Below are 27,834 nucleotides of genomic sequence, written 5' to 3'. Positions count from 1 at the left end.
GAAACTTCTCTCTGGCTCCAGGACATTTGGAAAAGTCTCCTTTGACAAAGCTTGGGGTCACATGACTGAATGATCTTGCTCAAATGTAAGATCTTATCGGTGACTGGCATCTTAATCAATATGTCAAACCCGTTATTAAACATCAGTTAAACTCCAGCTGGTATATTGTATTATCGGCACTACATTTTAAGAAGGATGTTAATGCCTCAGAAAAATGATTGACTCAGGTAGTACTAAAATGAAGGAATTCAACAAAATAGAAAAACTGAGAAGAACAAAGAACAATACAACACAGGAGCAGGCCCTTCTGCCCTCCAAGAATGCACCTACACATTTTGTCCTTCCACATTAAAACTGTCTTCACTGACAGGATCCGTATCCCTCTATTCCTGCCTAGTCATATATTCATCTAAACGTTTCTTCAATGCTGCTATTGTGTCTACTTCCACCACCTCCTCTGGTAGTACCTTCCAGCCACTCACCACCCTTTGTGTGAAAAATGTGGCTCGCACATCGCAGTTAAATTTACCCCCCACCCCTGCACCTTGAACCCGTGGCCCTAGTAATTGGCCCTTCCACCATGGAAAAGGCTTCATACTTTCCACTATATCCATGCCATTCACAATCTCATAAACTTCTATCAGGTCTTTCCTCAAACTTCTGCATTCCGTTTCTTCTTAGCTAAAATCCGCCATTCAAGGCAACATTCTGATAAACCTTTTCTGCATCCTCTCCAAAGCATTCACATCCTCCTAGTAGTGTGGTGACCAGAACTGTACACAATATTCCAACTGTGGCCTAACTAAAGTTCTATAAAGCTGCAGTATAACTTGTCTATCCTTATACTCCATGACCCTTCCAATGAAGGCAAACATACCATTGGCCTTTTATTACCATATCTACCTTCAGTGATCTGTGGGCCTGCACATAAATACTCCAAGAGCTCTACCATTCCCTTTAAAAGTTTTGACCTATACTTGACCTTCCAAAGTGTGTCGCTGAAAATGTGCTGCTGGAAAAGCGCAGCAGGTCAGGCAGCATCCAAGGAGCAGGAGATTCGACGTTTCGGGCATAAGCCCTTCTTCAGGAAAGGTTCTTCCAAAGTGCGTCACCTCACATTTGTCCAGATTACACTCCATATGCCATTTATTTGCTCATGCCTCTGACTGATCAATACTTTGGTATATTCTCTGACAATCCTCCTCACTATCTGCAACTCCAACAATCTTTGTATCATCCACAAGTTACTAATTATGTTTTCCTCCAAATTATTTATGTAGATCACAAACAGCAGAGGTCCCAGCACTGATCCCTGTGGAACACCACGAGTCATAACCTTCCATTCTGAAAAGTATCCTTCTACTGCTACCCTATCTCCGATGACTATGTTAGTTCTGTATCCATCTTGCCAGCTCACCCTGATAGCATGTAACCTTTTGTAACAGACTGCCATAAGTGACCTTGTCAGAGATTTTACTGAAGTCCATGTAGACAACATCAACTGCTTTTCCCTAAATTATCTTTGTTGCCAACTCAAAAAAACTTGATCAAACTGGGATCACACTCCTTAGAGTGATTTACAAAATTATGAGGGGCAGGGATAGGATAAATAGGCAAAGTTTTTTTTCCCTGGGATCGGGGAGTCCAAAACTAGAGGGCATAGGTTTAGGGTGAGAGGGGAAAGATATAAAAGAGACCTAAGAGTCAACTTTTTCACGCAGAGGGTGGTATGTGTATGGAATGAACTGCCAGAGGAAGCGGTGGACATTTAATTGCAACATATAAGAGGCATCTGGATGGGTATATGAATAGGAAGGGTTTGGAGGGATATGGGCCGGGTGCTGGCAGGTGGGACTAGATTGGGTTGGGACATCTGATCAGCATGACTGGTTGGACTGAAGGGTCTGTTTCCATGCTGTACATCTCTATGACTCGATGTTCGAGGGAGCTGCTTAAAAATTGAAGTTTTATTGTTCTTCCTTATTTCCAAGGCATCTCTAAGAGTCAGTGGGCAGCAGTGAACACAGACTTCAAGCAAATGAACAAAATAATTATCCAGTGAGTTATTAAGTATCTGAGGCAGCTACTTGAAATGCTGCACAGGAACTTCCAACAGTGTCAGTCTGTGTAGGGGATTAGAGTTTAATTAGTAGTCGCATGTCAATGGTTTATAACCATTTAAGACCATAAGACATAGGAGTGGAAGTAAGGCCATTCAGCCCATCGAGTCCACTCTGCCATTCAATCATGGCTGATGGGCATTTCAACTCCACTTACCCGCATTCTCGCCGTAGCCCTTAATTCCTTGTGACATCAAGTATTTATCAATCTCTGCCTTGAAGACATTTAGCGTCCCGGCCTCCACTGCATTCTGCGGCAATGAATTCCACAGGCCCACCACTCTCTGACTGAAGAAATGTCTCTGCATTTCTGTTCTGAATTTAAACCCCTTTAATTCTAAGGCTGTGTCCACGGGTCCTAGTCTCCTCACCTAATGGAAACAATTTCCTAGCATCCACCCTTTCCAAGACATGTATTATCTTGTAATGGCTAATTCTCCCTGTATTCCATGAGATCTAACCTTGCTAATCAGTCTCCCATAGGGAACCTTTGTCAAACGCCTTACTGAAGTCCATATAGATCACATCTACTGTTCTGCCCTCAATCTTCTTTGTTACTTCTTCAAAAAATTCAATCAAATTTGTGAGACATGATTTCCCACGCACAAAGCCATGTTGACTAACCCTAATTAGTCCTTGCCTTTCCAAATACATGTACATCCTGTCCCTCAGGATTCCCTCCAACAACTTACCCACCACCGAGGTCAGGCTCACCGGTCTATAGTTCCCTGGCTTGTCCTTACCGTCCTTCTTAAACAGTGGCACCACGTTTGCCAACCTCCAGTCTTCCGGCACCTCACCTGTGACTACTTACCTGTAGCTAGAGTCTATTTATGATAAATAGTGATTCTTTTTAATTGCAGAAACCTGGTCTGTTCTTTCTGTCGACCTGGGTCTAAACAATAGGAAAATCAGAGAATTCTCTGTACCTCTATAAAATCTTTTTAACTTTTGTGATGACTCCAATAGTGGTACTAGATTTCCCGCATGAAACCTGAGTGGAGGCTAACAGTGAGATTATTTGGAAATTATTTCAAGCAGCTAGGACAGGCACAATCAATTGAATGGCTTCTCTCAAGTTATTTTAATCTTGTGACAGTTTATTTCTCTAATGTAGCTAACATCCAGCTCAGCCATAGGCCATTCGGCCCACCAGCTCCATCTCAGTGAGCCTGCTTCCCACAAACCTCATCAGTCCTTAGTTCACCACAAGTTGTCACTACACCCTGCCATCCTTCCTTCGCTGCATCACTCTGAACACCATCCATAGCATTCAACTGGTTACCCACATTTGGAGCATGTTCCCATTCTCCCCAATCTCTGTGGGAAGAAGTTTGCAAATTTCAAATCGAACTGTTTTTAAATATGTCCTAATAATTTTCTAAACAAAGTTTAGGGAGAGGAAGGTTTCTCCGGAATTTCCCATGGGTTTGGTTAGTGACTGGGCTACTTATCAGTCGCTGCTATGACTAAGATACTTTCTGTCCCTCTTTCTTGCTGTCTCGGTCTCTCTCCCGCGCCCTATCTCTGGCTGTCTTTCTTTCTATGTCCCCATCTCTCAGTGTCTTCGTTTCTAGCTGTTTAGTTTTCCTATCCCTCCCTGTTCCTGTGTCTGCCTCGGTCATTTTCCTTCTGTTCCTGTCACATTCTGTGTCTCCTTCACTCTCTCTCCCTGTCTGTCACACTCTCTCTCTCACACACACTCTCCCCGGTCTCTCTATGTCCCTGTCCTTGTTACCCTGTCTGTCATTCTCTGTCTGTTGTTTTACATCATGTTTTATGCTTGGATTCTGTTACTTTGTCTCCGTTTCCCTCTCTCGGTGATACATTGTATCAGTTTCCTCTTACTTTGTATCGAGTTTGCTTCCTCCTGTGTCTCGCTGCAGCTCTCTCCCCCTGCGGCCGGAACACGAGGCCACACCGCGGCCTCAGGCCGGAGATCGATTTAAATCCACTTCCGTGAAGCAGCAGCCGCCCCCCGGCCGCCAGCACCAACCTCAACTGCGGCCCCTCCGCCTCCCCGGGCCCGAGCCCCCGCTGCCCCTCGGCCCATCCCCCGGCTGCTGCTCCCGCCCCGATACACCCACCTCCCCCAGGACCGACCTGTCACCACCTCCCCAAACCCCACCCGGGACCAACACCCACCCTCCACCTCTACTCCCGTGCCCCCCCCGACAGGACCCGCACCTACCCTTCACCTTCCCCCCCCCCCCCGGACCCACACCCACCCTCTACCTCCCCCCTCCCGCCCCAGGACCGACCTCCCACCAGCTCCCCCGCCCTCCACCTCCCCACCCCCCACACCCACCCTCCACCCCCCCTGGGATCCACACCCACCCTCCACCTCCAACCCCCCTAAGATCCACACCCACCCTCCAACTCTCCCCCCCCCCCCCCGTGCCCCCACCCACCCTCCACCTCTCTCCCCCCACGGGACCTGCACCCACACTCCACCTCTCTCCCCCCACGGGACCCGCACCCACCCTCCACCTCCACCCCCCTCCCCCAACGGGACCTGCACCCACCGGGACCCACACCCACCCTCCACTCCCCCCCCGGGACCCACACCCACCCTCCACCTCTCTTCCCCCCCCCTCCCCTCCCCAGGGACCCACATCATCCTCCAACTCCCCGGGATCCACACTCACCCTCCACCTCCCCCCAGACCCTCACCCACCCTCCACCTCCCCTGAGACCCACATCCATCCTCCACCCCCCCCCGACCCTCACCCACCCTGAGACCCACACACACCCTCCACCTCCCCTAGGACCTAAACCCACGCCCACCATCCCCTGGGATCTACACCCTCCCCCATCCTCCAACTCCCACCGGACCTACACCCAGCCCCACTATCACCCTCCACCTCCCCTGGGACCTATATCCAACCCCACCCTTTAACCCTCCCCCCCCCCCCCCCAGGGACTCACACCCACCCTCCACCTCCCAGGAACCTACAGCCACCCCCACTTTCCCCCAGGATCTACACCCACCCCCACTATCACCCTCCATCTACCCTGGGACCTACACCGCCCCCCTCCCCTCCACCAGAACCTACTCCTCATACTGTTGGACATGGCCTCACCTCTCACCCAGCAACCTCCCCATCCCCATCATCCCCCCCACCCCCATCCCCATCATCCACCCCCCCCATCCCCTCCCCTCCCCTCCCCTCCCCTCCCCTCTTTGAAGGTAGCCCAATGCTTATGTACAGTTCTTCCATCACTCTCTCATTCCAGTCAATCTTGCCCTGGATCTGTCCTCAGCCCAGCGAAATCCAGTCTCCACCAATTGATTTTTCTTACTCTGAGTTATCCATTGTCACTCTCATCCATCCTCCTGAACCTTATGATACAACTATCACTGTCTCCTAAATGTTTTCTAACTGATACTTGATCCACTTGGCCCACCTCATTCCCAAGGACCTGGTCCAACAAAGCATCCTTCTGTGTTGAAATGGACTCATGGTGCAGTAGGAAATGCTTCCAAACGCAATCTAAGAATATTTATCCCAGCTGGGTCTTTATTTGGGTAGTTGAAGTTCCCCATCAATGTTAGCATCTCTCTCTGGGATTGCCCTCCAGATGTGCCCCCTATATCCTTTCCACTTGGTGGTGGTCTATCCACTATACCATTTTTTGTTTATCTGTAACCAAATTGATTCAGTCTTTTAACCTTCTGGGACATCCCTTTTTTAATAAATAAAATGATATTTTGTTGATGTGAATTCTGACAATGGTATCACATACTACTGAGGTGGTGTGACAACAAGAAAAAGTTTATCAAGTTACATTTTTAAAGGATTATTAGATGTCCTCTTTATTCAGCTCTGCAATGCCCTCCTTAGCCAATAGTACTACCCTTCCCCTTGAGCAGACTTGATGGGCTGAGTGTCTACATCTGCTCTTAAACCTTATGGTGATTTTTAAGGTGATGGGTCAGTTTCTTGGAGACGACTAGTTATCGGTAGGATTCTTCTCCAGCTATAGAATCTAAGTCCCTTTCAAGTGGAGTGGACTCAGTGAAAGGAGCAATTGGTGATTACTAGCCCTGTCTCTCACTTTTGTCCAGTGAAAACTGTGGCCTCATGGTATCAGAGTTTAGTGATGGTACTGAGAACAAAGAAAATTTACAGCCAAGGAACAGGCCCTTCGGCCCTCCAAGCCTGAGCTGATCCAAATCCACTGTCTCAACCTATCGCTCAATTCCTAAGCATCTGTATCCCTCTGCTCCCCACCTACTCATGCATCTGTCCAGACACATCTTAAATGAATCTACTATGCCTGCCTCTACTAACTCTGCTGGCAACACGTTCCAGACACCTACCACCCTCTGTGTGAAGTACTTGCTGCGTGTATCCCCCTTAAACTTTTCACCTCTCACCTTGAAAGCGTGACCTCTCGTTACTGAATCCTTCACCCTGGGAAAAAGCTTATCTCTATCTACCCTGTCTATACCCTTCATGATTTTGTAAATCTCAAACAGGTCCCCCCCTCAATCTTCTTTTTTCTGATGAAAATAAACCTAACCTACTCAACCTCTCTTCATGTCTCTGCACCCTCTCCAAAGCATCCACTGGACTTACTGGAATCAGCATTTTTTGAGCTGGACTGTACTCTCTGATCCGACAGTTTCCCCTCAACCCTGTAGATAATTTAACAACACAACCCCTGTCAACATAGTAACCGCACCTTGAAATCTCATGATCTGTGGCTCATCCTGCAGATAATCTATGGAGCACTAAAGGGATCATTCTCTAACCAGATCCCAGTCAAACTGGGGTTAAGGGAAGGCACTAGAGAGGGTGCAGTGAGAGATCATTGAATATGATACCTCTGTTGCTAAGTTGGTATTTATAAATGAACAAATGAAGAAATTTGACGATGAACAGCCTTTTATAATTTTTTTCCAGTAACACAATATTCCTTTATGAGGTTTGATTAATTGTCTTGTTAAACTTATTATTGAGGGTTTGTTTATAACAGTTGGGAATACTTATTTATCTATAAGGACGATCTGGAAAAGAAACAGGAAGATTTTGGACCATCTCTGCATCAAAGTGAATTTCACAACGTGACTTCTTGCAAATGAAGCTAACAAAAGTGCTATGGATCTCCCACTTTTGTTTGAAAATTAAGTGACTTGAAGAAACGGTTAAGTAAAACTTTCAAAGAATGAAAACAAGAGGTTTATTGCCTTAATAACTGAGAAACCTAGTTATGAGAGGTGTCGGGCTCCTTATGCTAATGGTTGCTTAACAGGCTTAGAGTTCTGTTCCACAAAAAACACCACAAAGATGGTTTAGACTCTCTCCTGAAATCCTTCTAAGTGAACTAGATCAATTCTCAAAGATCAAATCCAGTTGGTTGGTTGAAATAGATACCTATCATCAATCTACAACTGTCATCATTTTATCTTCATCAGCAGGAAATTAGAGGACTTGAGAAATCATCACATCTTTCTCTTATTTCGAGATCTTTTGCCAGCAGGAATTGTTTCACCTTTTTTTATTGTTTTAAAAATCCCCTCATCTCTGCAGAGTCGTGCATTTTTGTGTTACGTGTGTATGTCAAAGCATGCGATTAAGGGGATGATATTGGATGATAATTTAGGTGTTAACCTGAGTTTGCCACTTGCCTTTAGAATAAGTTTTCTAATAAATGGATTATTTTGAATTCATTGAAGAGGCCTGGTGGGTATTTCTTTTGTTCAGGATTGATGGAGGCAGATTTAATTAGGATGCTCAACATGGTATTGGATTTTTTTGAGCAGTAATGAAGTGTAGAGAATGGGGAAAAGGCAGGAGATTAGCACTAGATAATAGTTAATGGGCTGAATGACTAACTTCTGCACTGTGATTCTGTAATAGCCAGTTACATCTTTTTGTACTATGTTGGTGATGGAATCAACATGTTTACACACATGGCGCAGCTGGTGAACCAGTGGGGGCTTCATCTACACATTAACAGCACAGAGGTGAAACGAGTGGAGAGTGTCAAGCACCTGGGAGTGGTCATTCACAACAAGCTTTCTTGGACTCTTCATGTGGACGCACTGGTTACAAAGGCCCAATAATACCTCTTCCTCAGGCAGCTGAAGAAATTTGGCATGACAGCAAGTACTCTTCCCAACTTTTTTGGTGCACTATCTGTCTGGATATATCACTACCTGGTATGGCAACTGTACCATTCGAGATCGGAGTCGGTTAAAGAGAGTGGGGAACTCGGCCTGGACAATCACAAAGGCCAACCTCCCATCTATAGAATCCACCTACCAGGCCCACTGTCAAGGAAAGGCTGCCAGCATTTTCAAAGATCCATCCCATCCTGGCAGTATTTTTCTACAACCTCTACCATCGGGGAGAAGGTACAGAAGCCTGAACACACGCACCAGCCGGTTTCAAAACAGTTTCTACCCTACTGTTGTTAGAATACTGAATGGACACACGAACTCTTAACATTCGCCTGTACCTTTGTTTTTGTTTAGCTACTGTTTACCTATTACTTATCTATGCCATTTAACTCTGTGATCTGCCTGTATTCCTTGCAAAACAAAGCTTTTCACTGTGCCTCGGTACATGTGACAATGAGTTCAATGCAATTCAATCATCAGTGCATTCCCCTAGTCACTGGCATCACACAGTGCATTAAAGAACCAGCACGCTGCACAGGATGGAAGTCACTGTCACCCAGACAGCTCAGTTTGATGTCTGCTTTCTGATTTCCTTTCTCCTGATTAATGAGTGACATTAAACAATCAGTTACCTTTAATTGGCACATTTTAAAGTAATTCTCTGTTCACAGCTGATAAGTTATTTGATTTTATTGAATTCAGTTTCAGAATGTGCCCTGTTGATTTCTGGTACAAGATTAGAATGAATATAGAGTCAGCAAGGGGTTTGTAATTATAGTCTGGGGAACACAGAGCAGGGACTGAGTGGCCATCAGTCTCCCCTTGGAGTCAGAAAGGGTGACCACTCCTGATTCCAGAAAACATTGTCATTCTGGGAGGTTGTTGTCTAACCCCACATTTCCCCCATGGAGATCCTGTACCTGGCGAATCTGTATCCAGGGAATCACTAACCAACAGAAAGACAGTTCCCAAAGAACCCGTGCCCATGAGGTCAATGAAGAGGTTTGTGTGACAGGCACAGCAATGACTGAGGTACTGAGGCAATGCTGACAAATAGTTGAAAAATGTGGTGTTGGAAAAACACAGCAGGCCAGGCAGGACCCGAGGAGCAGGAGAATCAACGTTTCGGGCAAAGGAAGAAGGACCATATTTTTCAATTCTGGTCTCCAGCATCTGCAGTCCTCACTTCCTCCCAATGCTGGCAAATGTAATCAAAATAAACATCAGTGCTTTTTGTTTTCATTTGTTGGAGAATATCAGCTCGTTTGTGGCATCTATGGAGAAACAAAGGTATTATTTTGAGTCCAGTAACTACAGGAATAGTTACAAACCTGGACTCAGAGCATTAACTCTGTTTCTGTCTCCAGAGGTGCTGCCAGACCTGCTGAGTTTCTCCAACATTTAGTATTTGCTTCAGATTTATAGCCTCATCAGTAATCAGCTTTTATTTTAAGGATCAACATTGCTACCTGGAATATATTAGGTTGGATTTCCAGGTGAGTGCAGGTTGCCACTCTGGTTCTTATGTGAAAAGGGAGCTCTGCATTTTTGAAGAGAGACGCTGCTCAGGGCTCTGTCAGAAATAAGTAGCTCTCCTCCCATTCTGACAGGGGTAAAACAATCAGGGGAAGGAGAGGGAAACCATTCTCCCAACAGCCAGCTGCTGCCTTCTCATAGAATCCCTACAATGTGGAAACAGGTCATTTGGTCCTACAATGACCATGCTGACCCTCAGGAGAATAACCCACCCAGACCCATTCCCCTACAGTCACTCCGAACTAATGCACCTAACCCACACATCCCTGAACACCATGGACAATTTTAGCACCATCAAGTTCACTGAACCTACACATTTTTGAACTGTGGGAGGAAACCCATGCACACACAGGGAGAATGTGCAAACTCCATACAGACAGTCACCAAGGCTGGAATTAACCCCAGATTCCTGGCACTCTGAGGCAGCGGTGCTAACCACTGAGCCACCGTGCTGCCCCTTCTGGTATTAAAGGGTCCTGACAGACACTTTGACAGCTGCAGACAAAGGGAAGTACATGAGGTGAGTGGGGTGCTGCAGCACTGGAGGGCTGGGTACCACATGGGTCGGGGGTACATTACCAAGTAAGTAGAGCACCAGGTGGGTGAGGTGCCAGGAATGTAAGGTATCAGGTGGGTGAGGTACCAGGTGTGTTTGGCGATAGGTGGGTGAGGTGCCAGGTGGATGAGGTGCCTGGTATGTGGGGTGCCAGGTGGGTGAGGTACCAGGTATGTGAGGTGCCAGGTGGGTGAGGTGCCAGGTATGTATGGTTCAAAGTTTGGGAGAAGATTTGTAGCTCGGGTGCTCGTTGTTGTGGTTCTGTTTGCCGAGCTGGGAGTTTGTGTTGCAAATGTTTCGTCCCCTTTCTAGGTGACATCCTCAGTGCTTAGGAGCCTCCTGTGAAGCGCTTCTGTGATGTTTCCTCCGGCATTTATAGTGGCTTGTCTCTGCCTCTTCCGGTTGTCAGTTCTTGCTGTCCGCTGCAGTGGCCGGTATATTGGGTCCAGGTCGATGTGTTTGTTGATAGAATCTGTGGATGAGTGCCAATCCTCGAGGAATTCCCTGGCTGTTCTCTGTTTGGCTTGCCCTATAATAGTAGTGTTGTCCCAGTCGAATTCATGTTGCTTGTCATCTGCGTGTGTGGCTACTAAGGATTGCTGGTCGTGTCGTTTCGTGGCTAGTTGGTGTTCATGGATGCAGGTCGTTAGCTGTCTTCCTGTTTGTCCTATGTAGTGTTTTGTGCAGTCCTTGCATGGGATTTTGTACACTACATTGGTTTGGCTCATGCTGGGTATCGGGTCCTTCGTTCTGGTGAGTTGTTGTCTGAGAGTGGCTGTCCATTTGTGTGATGTTATGAGTCCTAGTGGTCGCAGTAGTCTGGTTGTCAGTTCGGAAATGCTCCTGATGTATGGTAGTGTGGCTAGACCTTTGGGTTGCGGCATGTCCTCGTTCCGTTGTCTTTCACTTAGGCATCTGTTGATGAAATTGCGCGGTTATCCATTTTTGGTGAATACATTTTATAGGTCTTCTTCTTCTTCTTTTTGCAGTTCTGGTGTATACACCAGAACTGCAAAAAGAGGAAGAAGAACACCTATACAAGGTATTCACCAAAAACGGATAACCGCGCAATTTCATCAACAGATGCCTAAGTGAAAGACAACGGAACGAGGACATGCCGCAACCCAAAGGTCTAGCCACACTACCATACATCAGGAGCATTTCTGAACTGACAGCCAGACTACTGCGACCACTAGGACTCATAACATCACACAAATGAACAGCCATTCTCAGACAACAACTCACCAGAACGAAGGACCCGATACCCAGCATGAGCCAAACCAATGTAGTGTACAAAATCCCATGCAAGGACTGCACAAAACACTACATAGGACAAACAGGAAGACAGCTAACGACCTGCATCCATGAACACCAACTAGCCACGAAACGACACGACCAGCTATCCTTAGTAGCCACACACGCAGATGACAAGCTACATGAATTCGACTGGGACAACACTACTATTATAGGACAAACCAAACAGAGAACAGTCCGGGAATTCCTAGAGGCATGGCACTCATCCACAGATTCAAATCAATAGGCACATCGACCTGGACCCAATATACCAACCACTGCAACGGACAGCTGAAGCTGAAAACCGGAAGCGGCAGATTCAAAACACTATAACTGCCGGAGAAAACATCACAGAAGTGCTTCACAGGGGCTCCCAAACACTGAGGATGTCACCTAGACAGGGGACGAAACGTTTGCAACACAAATTCCCAGCTTGGCGAACAGAACCACAACAGGTATGTATGGTGATAGGTGTGTACACTGACAGCTACAGTGGGATAGGATGCAAAGGGACAGATAAGTGTTTCAGGTAGTTTGGCGGGGTGGGGATGTAATGAGGAGTCAGGATGTTACCTCTGAGGGGATCTGATCTTGCTCTGAGGGTCAGTCCCAGGGGAGTGGACTCAGGTTCTGCTCTGGGGATGTGTTGTTGAAGGTGAGTGAAATACGTAGGAGATCTCTAGAACAGGTTAACTCCTGAGAAACTGTGTTCAATAATGTAACTTTTTCTGAGTAACTAGTTTACTTAATTTCAACGAAATCAGCCCAATTATCCGATTTTAATGGATACTTTCAGAATTTTCCATGTATTGAGGAATTAGCCAACGAAAGATTCAATTTCCAGTTATTCCTTCGGGATCTGCTGCGATCGGGATTTGGAATTTCCCCAAAACCAACTCCCATTTACTCTGGAAGAAGGACTGCCTGGCCTTCGGAAAATCTGTCCCAATGTGGGAGGCTCCTCCACTATTAGCGAGCTCTTACTTCATTCAATTGTGTAGCTTCTTCCGAGATTTGTTGAGTGATTGATTCGTTATCAGAGGCTGCAGGGAGTGTCAATGTGAAGCTTTTGGCAAGAAGTGCACCAGTCACTTTGAAAAGCAGGAAGTCAGGCATCCGGTATGAACCTGACAGGAAATCAGATTACACAGCATTTGAATTCCTGCTGCTCTGAGTTAATGACCCTTGGTCACTTCCTGTCCAAACCCACACTGGATGAGTTAATTGGACAACTTCAAGTTCTGCGAGGGAAACGTGCACTCGTGAGGAATTCGGTTTCAGAAAGCGCCTTCTGTGTTAATACTGTCAATAAAGTATATTTCAAAATAACGACATTGTTGCTAGAAACACAACCGTCAGCTTGTACACAGAAGATCCAAAAGAGCACAAATTAAGGAACACGACCTGTTGATTTTTGTTGGAGGATAGTTATTGACCCCATGACGCTCCTGAGAATTTCCCACCACTTCACCCTGTCATGTAGAGGAACTTCTCAACTTCATGTGATGATAGAATAGGCTACAGTTGTTCATCTCATTTGTAAAGGAATACCTTCAACAGTGTGGCACTCCCTCAGCATTGACCATCCGACAATGGGACACTCGCTCAGCACTAACTCTCTACCAGTACAGCACTCCCTGAGTACTGACCCTCTGACAGTGTGGCACTCCCTCAGTACTGAACCTCCAAAAGTGCAGTCCGGCACTTGCTCAGTATTGACCCTCTGACAGTGTGACACTCCCTCAGGACTGACCCTCTGACAGTGTGACACTCCCTCAGTATTGACCCTCTGACAGTTGGTAAAAACAATGACTGCACATGCTGGAAACCAGATTCTGGATTAGTGGTGCTGGAAGAGCACAGCAGTTCAGGCAGCATCCAACAAGCAGCGAAATCAACGTTTCAGGCAAAATCCCTTCATCAGGAATAAAGGCAGTGAGCTGGAAGCATGGAGAGATAAGCTAGAGGGAGGTGGGGGTGGGGAGAGAGTACTTTCTCCCCACCCCCACCTCCCTCTAGCTTATCTCTCCAAGCTGCCTTTCTCACTGCCTTTATTCCTGATGAAGGGCTTTTGCCCAAAACATCGATTTCACTGCTCGTTGGATGCTGCCTGAACTGCTGTCCTCTGACAGTGTGACACTCTCTCAGTACTGACCCTCTGATAGTGTAGCACTCCCTCAGCACTGACCCTCTGACAGTGTGGTACTCTTTCAGTATTGACCCTCCGATAGTGCGGCACTCCCTCAGTACTGACCCTCCAACAGTGCGGCACTCCCTCAGCACTGATCCTCCGACAGTGCGGCACTCCCTCAGCACTGATCCTCCGATAGTGCGGCACTCCCTCAGCACTGACCCTTTGACAGTGCCCACTCCCTCAGTACTGACCCTCTGACAGTGCGGCACTCCCTCAACACTGACCCTCTGACAGTGTGACACTCTCTCAGAATCCTGCACTGTCGGAGGGTCAATACTAAGACTGGAAGATGTTTAGGTTAGGGAGGGGTATGGGGGCTGAAGGAGATCCAAGTAGATGAACTGAGATGAGGTGGTGCTTGGTGATATTTTGTTTGAAAGTGGATGGATTTAGGGATGATGTGGTCTGTAATTGGAAGCTTATTGTCAGATTAGGTTTAACACAAAGTTTCTAAATGTTATAGTGAAGTATCAGGGTTCAGGTAGGAGCTGATGTTTAGGGGATGGAGGCTATGATGTGAAAATAAGCATATTGTCAGACCAGAGACACTCCAGACCAAAATTGTCGATCGCGAAAGGAAAACCTGAGAATGAGTTTGGCCACACTGCCAATTACGCTTGTGAACAGAGAATTCATCTTCAGATTGAATAAGTCCTGAATTTTCAGTTAAGAGTTGGGCCCGCAGATTAAAATGTCATCTCAACCTGTTCCTGATCACTCTCTGTGTGATTTCTGCAGGTAATCAGTGGCCAAGTGATAATTGTCTCAAGTCAGCAAACTCTCACCATCAACAATTACAGCTGAACAACAGTCTTATGGGGGGAAGACAGCACGGGGTCAATAACACAGTGTCCCAAGAGTACATACAATATAGAACATTCCAGCGCAGTACAGGCCCTTCAGCCCTCAATGTTGTGCCAACCTGTGAAACCAATCTGAAACCTGTCTAACCTACACTATTCCATTTTTGTCCATATGCCTATCCAATGACCGTTTAAATGCCCTTAAACTTGGAGCATCTACTACTGCCGCAGGCAGGGCATTCCAAGCCCTTACTACTCTGAATAAAGAACCTACCTCTGACATCTGTCCTATATCTATCACTCCTCAATTTAAAGCTATGCCCCCTTGTGCTAGCCATCACCATCAGAGTAAAAAAGCTCTTACAGTCCATCCTATCTAATCCTCTGAATGTCTTATATGTCGCAATTAAGTCACCTCTCAACTTTCTTCACTCTAATGAAAACAGCCTCAAGTCCCTTAGCCTTTCCTCATAAGACCTTCCCTTCAGATCAGGCAACATCCTAGTAAATCTCCTCTGAACTCTTTCCAAAGCTTCCACATCCTTCCTGTAATGCAGTGAACAGAACTGTACACAATACTCCAAGTGTGGACGCACAGGGTTTTGTACAGCTGCAGCATGACCTCATGGCTCTGAAACTCAGTCCCTCTACCAATAAAAGCTAACACACCATATGCCTTCTTAACAACGTTATCAACCTGGGTGGCAATTTTCAGAGATCTATGTACACAGAAATCCCTCTGCTCATCTACACTATCAAGAAACTTACCATTAGCCCAGTACTCTACATTCCTGTTGCTCCTTCCAAAGTGAATCACCTCACAATTTTCCTCATTAAACTCCATTTGCCACCCCTCAGCCCAGCTCTGCAGCTTATCTATGTCCCTCTGTAACCTACAACATCCTTCTGCACTATCCATAATTGTACTGACTTTAGTGTCATTCGCAAATTTATTAATCTATCCCACTATGCCCTCATCCAGGTCGTTTATAAAAAATGACAAACAGTGGACCCAAAACAGATCCTGGCAGTACAACACTAGTAACTGAACTCCAGGATGAACATTTCCCATCAACCACACCCTCTGTCTTCTTTCAGCTAGCCAATTACTGATTGAAACCGCTAAATCACCCTCAATCACATGCCTGCAAATTTTGTGCAATAGACTACAATGGGGAACCTTATCAAATGCCTTACTGAAATCCATATACACTACACCAACCATGTCACTCTCATCCACCTGTTTGGTTATCTTCTCAAAGAATTCAATAAGGTTAGTGAGGCACGACCTACCCTTCACAAAACTGTGTTGACTATCCCTAATCAACTTATTTTTTTCTAGATGATTATAAATCCTATCTCTTGTAACCTTTTCCAACCCTTTACCCACAACCAATGTAAAGCTCACTGGTCTATGAATTACCAGGGTTGTCTCTACTCCCCTTCTTGAACAAGGGAACAACACTTGCTCTTCTCCAGTCTTCTGGCACTATTCCTGTAGACAATGGCAACATAAAGATCAAAGCCAAAGGCCCAATAATCTCTTTCCTGGCATCCCAGAGAATCCTGGGATAAATTCCATCCGGCCCAGGGGACTTACCTATTTTCACACTTTCCAGAATTGCTAACACCTCCTCCTTGTGAACCTCGATCCTATCTAGTCTAATAGCCTGTATCTCAGTATTCTCCTTGACAACATTGTTTTTTTCTAGTGTGAATACTGACAAAAAATATTCATTTAGCGCTTCCCCTAATTCCTCTGATTCCATGCACAACATCCCATTATTATCCTTAACTGGCCCTAATCTTACTCTAGTCATTCTTTTATTCCTGATATACCTATAGAAAGCTTTAGCGTTTTCCTTGATCCTATCCTCCAATGACTTCTCATGTCCCCTCCTGGCTCTTCGTAACTCTTCTTATTCCCATTCCTGATGAAGGACTTATGCTCGAAACGTCGAATTCCCTATTCCTGAGATGCTGCCTGGCCTGCTGTGCTTTGACCAGCAACACATTTTCAGCTTATGTCTTTCCTGGCTAACTTATAATTCTCAAGTGCCCTAACTGAGCCTTCACATCTCGTCCTAACCTAAGCCTTCTTCTTCCTCTTGACAAGAGATTCAACTTCCTTAAAAAACACAGTTCCCTCACTTGACAACTTCATCCCTGCCTAACAGGTACATACTTATCAAGGACCCACAGTAGCTGTTCCTTGAATAAGCTCCACATTTCAATTGTGCCCATCCCCAGCAGTTTCCTTTCCCATCGTATGTACCTTTCCATCTTATCCCATCTTCCCTAATAATATGGTGTAAAACCACAGTGTTCCCAGTGCATGGGATAGAGAACACAGTTGTCTGCAAATGTAAATCTATGATGAGAGGTGCCTGTGCTGTCAATGGTTTGTGAGTGATTTTGAAAAAGGAATTCTGCAAATTCAGATGGAGTTTTCTGAGCGTCGGTGATCACAGGGAGCACTGTGCTCAGCAAATAACGAGTCTCCCAGTGTCTTGAGCTGATGTCCTTTTGGAATGATAGCAGCTGTCCTGCCTATCAACACAACTGATGCTTCCTGAAGTAGGATGATCGAATGACAAGGATGAATTTCAGACTTTCTCACATTGTCAGACTTGAACATCTGATTCCAAATAAATTAAAACAAAAAACATTCAAAATTGTCCAAATCAAGGACAATTTAAATTCTGACCATTTGCTTTTCACTAATTCTCAGTGCTGGAATCTTACCGGGACCTGACTGAGTGGGTGATGGTGAGATTTGGGGTAGAATGGGACGAGTCATCCAGTGAGACTCACTTCGACATCTGGACCCCTCACTAACCAATCCGTTACTCTCTTGACAAGCAGCGAGGTGGGCTCCTCATGAGGCAGCAGTTGTCAATGATGGGGAGTTATAGCTTGCTAAATGCCTCACTAATGCTTCAACTCGCCTCGTTGGTATTCAAATTCTGATCTGACCAAGACCTGGTACCTGGTGATTTTAGCTTCGCACTGGCTGTGAGGAGCCTTTATGTTGCTCTGCACCAAACAGCATCTCGGGGCATGAACCACGGGCATAGCCATGCACACTCCTCATCCACCCTCTCAGGATTGCCATGGCACCTCTCTGTATACTCAGGAAACATGGTACTGCATTGCAGGGCACACCAGCAATGAACATTCAGAGGCTACTGCAGAGATAGGTTATGTAGACTGTTCCAGACTGTATCTCAGGGCTGGTCACTTAATTAACAAGTACTCACAGGTTCACAGTATCCCTGTTTCACAGACACACAACCCAGCAACCTGTCTTGTTACTCAGTGGTGCTCAGTCAAGGGGACACCCATCTTTCTGTACAGCCAGGTGCTACATCAATCTCACATCTGCTCCATGTGCCAACAGTTTACATGGCAAACACAGTACACATCCAACGAGCAAACAGCCAGCTCTCAAAGTCTTAGGGCAGTAGTCATGGGCACATCTGTCAATCAGGGAGTCCCAGAAAAGTACATCAATAGTCTTCCTTCCATCATAAGGTCAGATGTTTGTTGATGACCAGCACCATTCATAACTCTTCAGATATTGAAGCAGTTCATGTTCAAATGCAGTAAGAGCTGGACTGTATCCCAGGTTTGGGCTGACATGTGACAAGTAACATTCACGTTGTAAAAAATGCCAAACAGGGACCATCTCCAACAAGAATATAACCATCACTCTTTGATCTCAATGGCCTTATCATTACTGAATCCCTCACTATCAACATTCTGGAGGTTACTGTTGACTGCAAACTGATCTGGACTTGCCACACAGTAGCTACAAGAGTACGTTGGAATCTAGGAATCCTGCAGCAAGTAACTCACTTCCTGATTCCCAAAGCCTGTCCACCATCTACAAGGCACAAGTCAAAAATGTGATGGAATATCCCCACTTGCTTAGTTAGGTACAGCTCCAACAACACTCAAGAAGCTTGACACCATCCAGGACAAAGTAACTTGATCAACACCCCATTCACCACTTTCAACATTCACTGCCTTCACTGCTGACAGATACATGGGAACACCACCCCCGGCAAGTTTCCCTCCAAACCACTCACCAACCTGATTTGGAAATGTATCGCCGTTCCTTCACTGTCACTTGGTCAAAGTCCTGGAATTCCCTCCCTAAAGACCTTGTGGGTCAACTCACAGGAGGTGGGCTGCAGCAATTCAAGGAGGAAGACCCAGGTCTTGCTGCATTTGAACATGAATTGCTAGGAACTGTCAATAAATGCTGGGCCAGCCAGCAACACCCACGTCCTGTGAGTGAATAAACAAATTTAAATTGTTCACATGTTCTCCTATTTCTTCTTCAGAATTAAAATATCTAGAGATCTTTGTCTTATATTGACACAATCCAGTTTATATCCAGTTTGAAGTATGAATCACTGAGCTAATTACCCATTGAGTGAAATACCAACATACAGTGGTGTGAGGAAGGGTGAGTGGATGAAATCGAAGGAATTCCTACCTGCTGGCTCTGTTCAGTCTTGTGTAAAGCAGGAACTGAATCGACTGATTGCACATTCCCTTTTACCTTAAGATTCTGAAGTTCCAGTTTCAACTAAAAGCTATTTCCTTCTGCGTCAGTCCAGTTTCCTGCTGAGGACAAATGAAATGCTAATCATTCTTTACTTACTGATTTCCATCAACCCACCCAAAATCTTTGGAGTTTGAGGACAGCAGAGCAGTTAAACCAAAGCTATCCCTAAAAGAAGCTGTCAGTCCACTCCGTTCCCTGCTACTTCACACCTCCCTGTTGCTGCTAACAGGGACACTCATCCTGAAGCAAAGTTTAAATTCAGAAAGAAAGAACTCTGCTGTAGCTGATCTCAGAGACAGAGTGGGACAGATCTCCATGTGTCAGACTGGACTCCAGCTTGCTCTTACTCATAAATCCCTCTTAAATCCCCTCACCCTTCGCTCCCACCCCCCTCCCCCCACAGTAACCTGGCTCTAACTCCCAACATCCTCCCACATTACCCCAGCCTACACAGCCTTGTTTAACCTGTGTATAGCAGTTTACAAATAACCATCACCTCATACTGCACACACACACACACACACACACACACAAATTAGATTTGTTGGACTGTCACCAGCATCATTCAGAAGAGAGGCATTTGAACCCATTTTTATTTATTCATATGCAGATCCCAATTCAGCATCGAATTATTCCCTTATGATTCCCAGGTTTCTTCTGCATCGAGAGATTTAATCCAGGAATTGACTCATCTGAGAATGTCCTAATGCCTGTTTGAAGGTGACCACATTCATTCCCAAGGGGGAGAGGAGAGACCAGACTAGTGAAACCAGAAGAAACAATGGAGGACAGAGAAGAGAGGAACAGTGAGGAATTGGTGAGAAGAGGGAGAAGGGAAACCAGAAGAATAGCAAAAATGGAATGGTAGATTCCTTTACTGATCCATGTTAACATTGGAGCCAAATTAGAAATAACCTCTGAGGGCATTTATCTCAAAAAATATACTGCTGGATTGGACAAATCAAGAACTGAAGTTTTTTTCAGTTTGGGTGGATGTTGTCTAAAAAAAGGCTTTCCGAGAGTTTAACACACATTGATCAAAACATACATTGTAATTTTGTCTCATCTTGCCTGAAGTTTCTCTTTTCTTTCTTGGAAGGTGGGCATCCCTGGTAAAGCTCTATTTATTCTGAGCTGAAAATGTGTTGCTGGAAAAGCGCCTGAAGAAGGGCTCATGCCCAAAACATCGAATTTCCTGTTCCTTGGATGCTGCCTGACCTGCTGCGCTTTTCCAGCAACACATTTTCAGCTCTGATCTCCAGCATCTGCAGTCCTCACTTTCTCCTCGAAGCTCTATTTATTGCCTATTCTGAAATGCCTCTTGAGAAGATGGTGCCTCTGTCATTCTTCATTTCTTTCCACAATCTGAGAACACCCTCTCATCTTTGAAGCAGGAACTGGCTGAAGGTGAAGCTTTGTTGAGAAATTACAAGAATTAATTGAACTGTAAAATGGAGATTATTTTATGGTGGCTGTGTTGTCAACCAGGGTAGAAAATGGTCATTTAATCTTCCCTCTGTGTTCTACAGTCACCCACAATACAGCAGGTTTGACAAAAACAGAGTTTATAAAATCATGCGGCGTGGATAGGATAAATAGACAAAGTTTTCTCCCTGGGATGGGGGAGTCCAGAACTAGAGGGCATTGATTTAGGGTGAGAGGGGAAAGATATAAAAGGGAGCTAAGGGTTTACTTTTTCACGCAGAGGGCGGTGCACGTCAGGAATGAGCTGCCAGAGGAAGTGAGGGAGGCTAGTACAATTACAGCATTTAAAAGACATTTGAATGGGTATATGAATAGGAAGGGTTTGGAGGAATATGGACCAAGTGCCTGCAAATGGGACTAGATTGGGTTGGGATATCTGGTTGGCATGGATGAATTATACCGAAGGATGTTTCCGTGCTGTACATTTCTATGACTTTATGACAGTAAGACACTATGAAGTTAAGTTGTTGGAAAAGCTCAGCAGGACTGGCGGCATCTGTAAAGAGAAATCAAAGTTAACGCTTCAGGTTGAGTGGCCCTTCCCTAGAACTGATGGTAGCGAGCGGGGAAGTGTCAGTTCATGTGCAGAAGATAGGTTGAGGGAGTGGGTAAAGAGTAAATGATAGGTAGGGTTAGAACCCAAGGAGAGAGAAGAACAGTTGGACAGACAAAGGAATCTATAATGATCTGGCTGGGAGGGTGAATAGCTGTTAATGGAGACAGTTAGTGCTAACAACAGGTGGTGTGTAATGGCAGACCATGTGATAACAAGGTCTGGTGTGTGGGGTAGAGGTAAGGCCCTCGGAAGTTCAGGCTCTAAAATTATTGAATTCGATATTGAGCCCTGAAGGCAGTGGGGTTCCAAAATGGAAAATGAAGTACTTTTCTTTCAACCTGTGTTGAGCTTCGCTGGAGCACTGCAGCAAGCCTGAGAGAGAGACGTTGGCCAGGGAACAGGGTGGAGTGTTAACGTGGCAGACCACTGGAGGCTCAGGGTCTTTTTTGTGCAGAATGTAGATGTTCTGTGAAGCAGTCATCCAATCTAGGCTTCGTTTCCCCAGTATAGAGGAGATCCCATTGTGAGCAGCAAATGCAATCGACTAGATTATGTGAAGTGAAGATAAAGGGCTGCTTCACCACGAAGATATATTTGGGCCCTTGGATAATGAGGAGGGAGGAGGTAAATGGGCAGATGTTACATTTCTGGGGATAGACCACTAATATCCACTTTCATTCCACTGATTCCCACAACCACCTAGATTATATATCCTCGCACCCTATTTTGTGTAAAGACTCCATTCCATTCTCCCAGTTCCTCCATCTCTGTCACATATGAGACCACTTTCAACAAGGGAGCCTCCAAAATGTCCACCTTCTTCCTCAACCGAGGATTCCCCAGTACCATATTCAATAGGGCCCTCAGCTGGGTCTGACCCATCTGCTGCACTTCCACTCTCATCCCCCCTTCCCTCCCGCAGCAGCAATCGGGTTCCCCTTGTCCTTACCTACCATCCCAGCAGCATCTAGGGGCAGCACGGTGGCACAGGGGCGGCACGGTGGCACGGTGGTTAGCACTGCTGCCTCACAGCGCCAGGGATCTGGGTTCAATTCCCGCCTCAGGCGACTGACTGTGTGGAGTTTGCACGTTCTCCCCGTGTCTGCGTGGGTTTCCTCTGGGTGCTCCGGTTTCCTCCCACAGTCCAAAGATGTGCGGGTCAGGTGAATTGGCCATGCTAAAATTGCCCGTTGTGTTAGGTAAGGGGTATATGTAGGGGTGTGGGTGGGTTGCGCTTCGTCGGGTCGGTGTGGACTTGTTGGGCCGAAGGGCCTCTTTCCACACTGTAAGTAATCTAATCTAATCCACATCCAGAATTTCCTCCCCCTCCAGCGAGATCCCATCTCCAGATACATTCCCCTCCCCTCTCTTATCCGTCTTCTGCAAGGACCATTCCCTCTAGGATACCTTGATCCACTCTTCCTTCACTCCCAATATCTCCCCAAAGCACCATTGCACCTTCCTCTGCAACTGCCAAAGGTGTAACACCTGCCCATTTACCTCCTCCATGCTCAGTATCCAAGGACCCAAACACACCTTCCAGGTGAAGTAGCACTTTACCTGCACTTCTCACAATCTAGTCTACTGCATTCGCTGCTCACGATGTGATCTCCTCTGTACTGGAGAAATGAAGCGTAGACTGGTGATGGCTACACAGAACATCTATGTTCTGCCGACAAAAAAGACCCTGAGCTTCCCTGAACACCCTACTCTGTTCCCTGGCCAACCTCTCTGTCTCAGGCTTGCTGCAGTGTCCAGTGAAGCTCACACAAGCTGGAAGAACAGCACCTCATTTTCCACTTGGGGACCCTGCAGCCCTCCAGGCTCAATATCAAGTTCAATAATTTTAGGGCCTGAACTCCTCCAAGGCCTAGCTCCCTACCACACACACTATCCTTGTTAGCTCATAGTTGAGAGTGTTGTGCTGGAAAAGCACAGCAGGTCAGGCAGCATCCAAGGAGCAGAAGAATAAGCCCTTCATTAGGAATAGCTCATTGTCTGTCATTACCCACCACTTATTGTTATCCACTAATAGTCCCTAGACTGTTCAGTCTCCCGGCCAGATCATTATCGACTCCTTTGTATGTCCAACTGTTCTTCTCTTTCTTTGGTTCTATTCCTACTTGTCATTACTCTTTACCCCCTCCCTTCTACCCTACCTTCTGCATATAAATTCACATTTCATAGCTACCATCTGTTCTGAGGAAGGGTCATCAGACCCAAAACATTAACTTTAATGTCTCTTCACAGATGCTGCCAGATCTGCTGAACTTTACCAGCCACTTCTGTTTGAGCTTCTGCTTTAAGCATACAGTTCTTTTGGTTTTTATATGGTAGGTTTGCGCTGATACTGTCAGGTTTGTGGGGGTGGGGGTGGGGGGTGGGGTTAAGGCACAGACATGGGGCTTGGGTGAGGTTGGGCTGGGTGGGATGGAGTTACTTGGGATTTGGGATGAGGAGAGTTGGTTTCAGACAGGGAATGGAACTGCTGGAATTGAAGTGGGAATCAGGAGAGGGTACAGTGGGGTTGGGACAACAAAGCAGGAAGTTTGGGTAGAGTTTGGGGTGGGAGGAGTTGAGATGGGGGATGGATAATTCAATTGGGCAGGATTTGGGGCAGTTGCTTGGTAATGAGCATTGAACAAGTGGACAGACAGTTTTGTGTCACTGAGTTTACTGTCCTTTGCTCACACCCAAACTGAAGGCACTCAGATTCTGCCTCCAACATTCAGACCTCAGCTGGGAGAAAGGACTGCATTGACATGGGCACTGCCATTGCCTCAATAGTCAAGATGAAAAATCAATGAACTTTTTTCATGAGGCAAATGTTTTTAGCTGAGAGGCTTTCAAACTCATATCCTATGCAATTTGTTTTTTAAATACACAAATATTCTGAGAATAGGAATACAGAATCAGAAAGAGACCATTCCAAAGAACAAAGAAAAATAGCACAAAAACAGGCCCTTCGGCCCTCCAAGCTTGCAGGAACACATTCTGTCCTTCCATACTAAAACTGTCTTCACTTACAGTATCTGTATCCCTCGATTCCCTTCCTATTCATGTATTCCTCCAGGTGCTTCTTGAGTGATGCTATTCCATCTGCTTCCAACATCTCTTTTGGCAATATGTTCCAGCTACTCACCACATCTTATGCAAAAAATGTGGCTCGCACATCTCCTTTAAACCTCCCTCCTCACACCTAGAATCTGTTTCCACTCCCCGCCCCCCCCCCACCGAGTAATTGACCACTCCACCCTGGGAAAAAGCCTCATACTTTCCACTCTATCCATGCCATTCACAATCTTATAAACTTCTATTTGTTCACCCTGAACCTCCTGCACTCCAGTGAAAACAAATCCAGCCTATCCCACCTTTCTTCATAGCTAAAACCACCCAAACCAGGCAACATCCTGGTAAACCTTTTGTGTACCCTTCCCAAAGCATCCACATCCTTCTGGTAGTGTAGTAACCAGAACTGCATGCAATATTCCAAGTGTGGCCTAACTAAAGTTCTATAAAACTGCAGCATAACTTGACTATCATTGTACTCAATGCCCTTTCCAACGAAGGCAAGCATGCCATAGGCCTTTTTATACTCCCATATTGACCTGTAATGCCACCTCCAGTGATCTGCAGGCCTGCACACCCAGATCCCCCTGCATATCAATACTCTCAAGAGCTCTGCCAATTACTGTATAATCTCCAACCATATTTGACCTTCCAAAATGCATCTCCTCACATTTGTCTGCATTAAACTGCTTTTGCTATTTTTCTGCCCATGCCTCCAACTGATTCTTGGTAGTGTAGATGAGCAGAGAGATTTTGGTGTCCAAGTACATAGGTTCTTGAAAGTTGCCACCCAGGTTGATAGGGTTGTTGAGAAGGCATATAATGTGTTAGTTCTTATTGGTAGATGGATTGAGTTTCAGAGCCATGAAGTCATGCTGCAGCTGTACAAAACTCTGGTGCGGCCATATTTGGAGTATTGTGGACAGTTCTGGTCACCACATTATAAAAAGGATGTGGAAGCTTTGGAAAGAGTTCAGAGGAGATTTACTAGGATGTTGCCTAATATGGAAGGAAGGAAGGTCTTACGAGGAAAGGCTGAGGGACTTGAGGCAGTTTCATTAGAGAGAAGAAGGTTGAGAGGTGACTTAGGAGGGCATGGTGACTCAGTGGTTAGCACTGCTAGCTTACAGCACCAGGGACCCGGGTTTGATTCCTGCCTCGGTCAATTGTCTGTGTGGAGTTTGCTCGTTCTCCTCATGCCTGTGTGAGCTTTCTCTGGGTGCTCAGGTTTCTTCCCACAATCCAAGGATGTGCAGGTCAGGTGAATTGGTCATGCTAAATTGCTTATAGTGTTAGGTGTGTTAGTCAGGGGTAAATATAGCATTCGGGAATGGGTCTGGGTGTGCTACTCTTGGGAGGGTCAGTGCGGACTTGTTGGGCCGAAGGATCTGTTTTCAGACTGTAGGGAATCTACTCTTAATTGATAGGGTAGACAGTGGGAGCCTTTTTCCTTGGATGGAGGTGGCTAGTATGAGGGAACATAGCTTTAAATTGACAGGCAATAGATATAGGACAGATGGCAGAAGTAGTTTTTTTACTCAGAGAGTAGTAGGGGCATGAAATGCATTGCTCGCAACAGTAGTAGACTCGCCAACTTTAAGGGCATTTAAATGGTCGTTGATAAGCATATGGATGAGATTAGAATAGTGTAGGTTAGATCAGTTTCAGATTGGTTTCACAGGTCAGCGCAACATCAAGGTGTATACTGCATTGTAATGTTCTATGTTTTATGATCTATTACTGCTGTATGCTTTGGCAATCATCCTCACGATCTGGAACTCCAACAATTTTTTGTATTGTCTGCAAGCTTACTAATTGGACCAGTTTTGTTTTCCTCCAAATCATTTATGTAGAACACAAACAGCAGAGGTCCCAGCACTGATCCCTGTGGAACACCACGAGTCACAATCCTCCATCCTTCCACCACTACCTCTTGTGACGAAGCCAGTTCTGTACCCATCTTGCCAGCTCACCCTGATACCACGTGACTTCACCTTTTGTACCAGTCTGCCATGAGGGTCCTTGTCAAAGGCTTTACTGTAAACATGTAAACAACATCAGCCACTTTTCCCTCATCAATCATCTTCATCACCTTCACCAGAGCTGTTCTATCGTTCAGTTGATTTGATCTTGGTGCGATTTGCACTAACAAATTCCACTTAGTAGCAATTGACCCCTTTGCAAAGGAATGGCACAGCAATAACAATCTGGGAAAGTGTAATGATTAGATTAGATTCCCTACAGTGTGGAAACAGGCCCTTCGGCCCAACCAGTCCATACCGACCCTCCGAAGAGTAACCCATCCAGTCCCATTTCCCTCTGACTAATGCACCTATCACTATGGGCAAGTTAGCATGGCCAATTCACCTGACCTGCACATCTTTGTACTGTGGGAGGAAACCGGAACACAGACACGGGGAGAATGTGCAATCTCCACACAGACAGTCGCCCAAGCTGGAATTGAACCTGGGACCGTGAGGCAGCAGTGCTAACCTGCCACTCACAGTGGTCAGCCAGGAGGCAAGAGTCTTCAGTACCCACTCCCAGTCTGTTGCCTTGATTGCAGAAAGTGGACAAAGAGCTAAAGTTTGTACGAGGAGGATAAAGAAGAGAGGAAATTTTATTTAACTGTCAGAGAACCTTATCAGAGGGACATACGTGGATCAGGAAGGATATTACACAGCACAGATCAGAGCCTGGAAGAAGGAAATGAGCTTTTCCAACAGCAGCTTGTTTCAGTGTTTTCTCCCAGTGAGTGCTGAGGCAGTTCCATTGGAAAGGAAACTGATGAGTGGTTGTGGAAGCAGGTGGAAGCTGGCTCAGAGATAATCCTGGAAAAGGAAAGGGGCTTCTTGAAGGGCCAGTGACTCACACAGATCTGTCCCTCATTGGCTGGATAATAATGACATCATCCATAATGACTGCCTCAAACACACTGCCCCCATCATTTCTATTCACTTTTCAACCTCCTACTTCTTGATGGGTATGGCCATATAGTAGAGAAGATTAGAGTAATACAGCATGGAAACAGGCTCTTCAACCCAAACTGATCTGTGCCAACCATAATGTCCACTCAGCTAGTTGCAATTGCCTGCAATTGGTCCATATCCCTCTAAACCCGTTCCATCCATGTACCTGTCTGAATGTTTTTTAAATGTTGCTATTGTACCTGCCTGAACCACTTTCTTTGGCAGCCCATTCCACATAAACATCATTCCCTGCATGAAGAAGTTGCCCCTCAGGTCCTTCTTAAATCACTCCCCTGTCACCTTACAGCTATGCCCTCTCGTTTTCAATTCCCCATTCCTAGGAAAAAGACATGTGCTGGTTAGGTGGGATCCTGAGGTTGGAAACTCCACAGCACCATGGATATGTTTGCACTGGAGACAGCACAGAGGAGATTCACTGGGATGGAAAGTCTCAGTTATGAGGACAGCTTGGATAGACTGTGTTTGTTTTCCTTGGAACAAAGGAGGCTGAGGGTGATCTGATTGAGGTTTACAAAATAATGAGAGG

General features: G+C 45.8%; 1 protein-coding gene across 3 annotated transcripts in view; it reads right to left on the bottom strand.

The window, feature by feature from the left end:
* The window catches only part of LOC132822043 (hyaluronidase-2-like), a 30,816-nt gene extending 11,594 nt beyond the window's left edge, over window positions 1-19,222 (bottom strand). The window contains exon 1 of one of the 3 annotated variants that reach the window (XM_060835051.1): window positions 19,137-19,222. The gene's annotated coding sequence lies outside the window, so the exon portion shown is untranslated. Of the gene's footprint in view, window positions 1-2,277; window positions 4,102-19,136 lie in introns of those variants that run through there. The other 2 variants (XM_060835049.1, XM_060835050.1) reach the window with 2 other exon arrangements.
* Window positions 19,223-27,834: the final 8,612 nt, after the last annotated feature.

Source organism: Hemiscyllium ocellatum, chromosome 14 (assembly GCF_020745735.1).
Source record: "Hemiscyllium ocellatum isolate sHemOce1 chromosome 14, sHemOce1.pat.X.cur, whole genome shotgun sequence".
Classification (NCBI taxonomy): domain Eukaryota; kingdom Metazoa; phylum Chordata; class Chondrichthyes; order Orectolobiformes; family Hemiscylliidae; genus Hemiscyllium; species Hemiscyllium ocellatum.
This window is presented reverse-complemented; position numbering and strand designations above follow the sequence as displayed.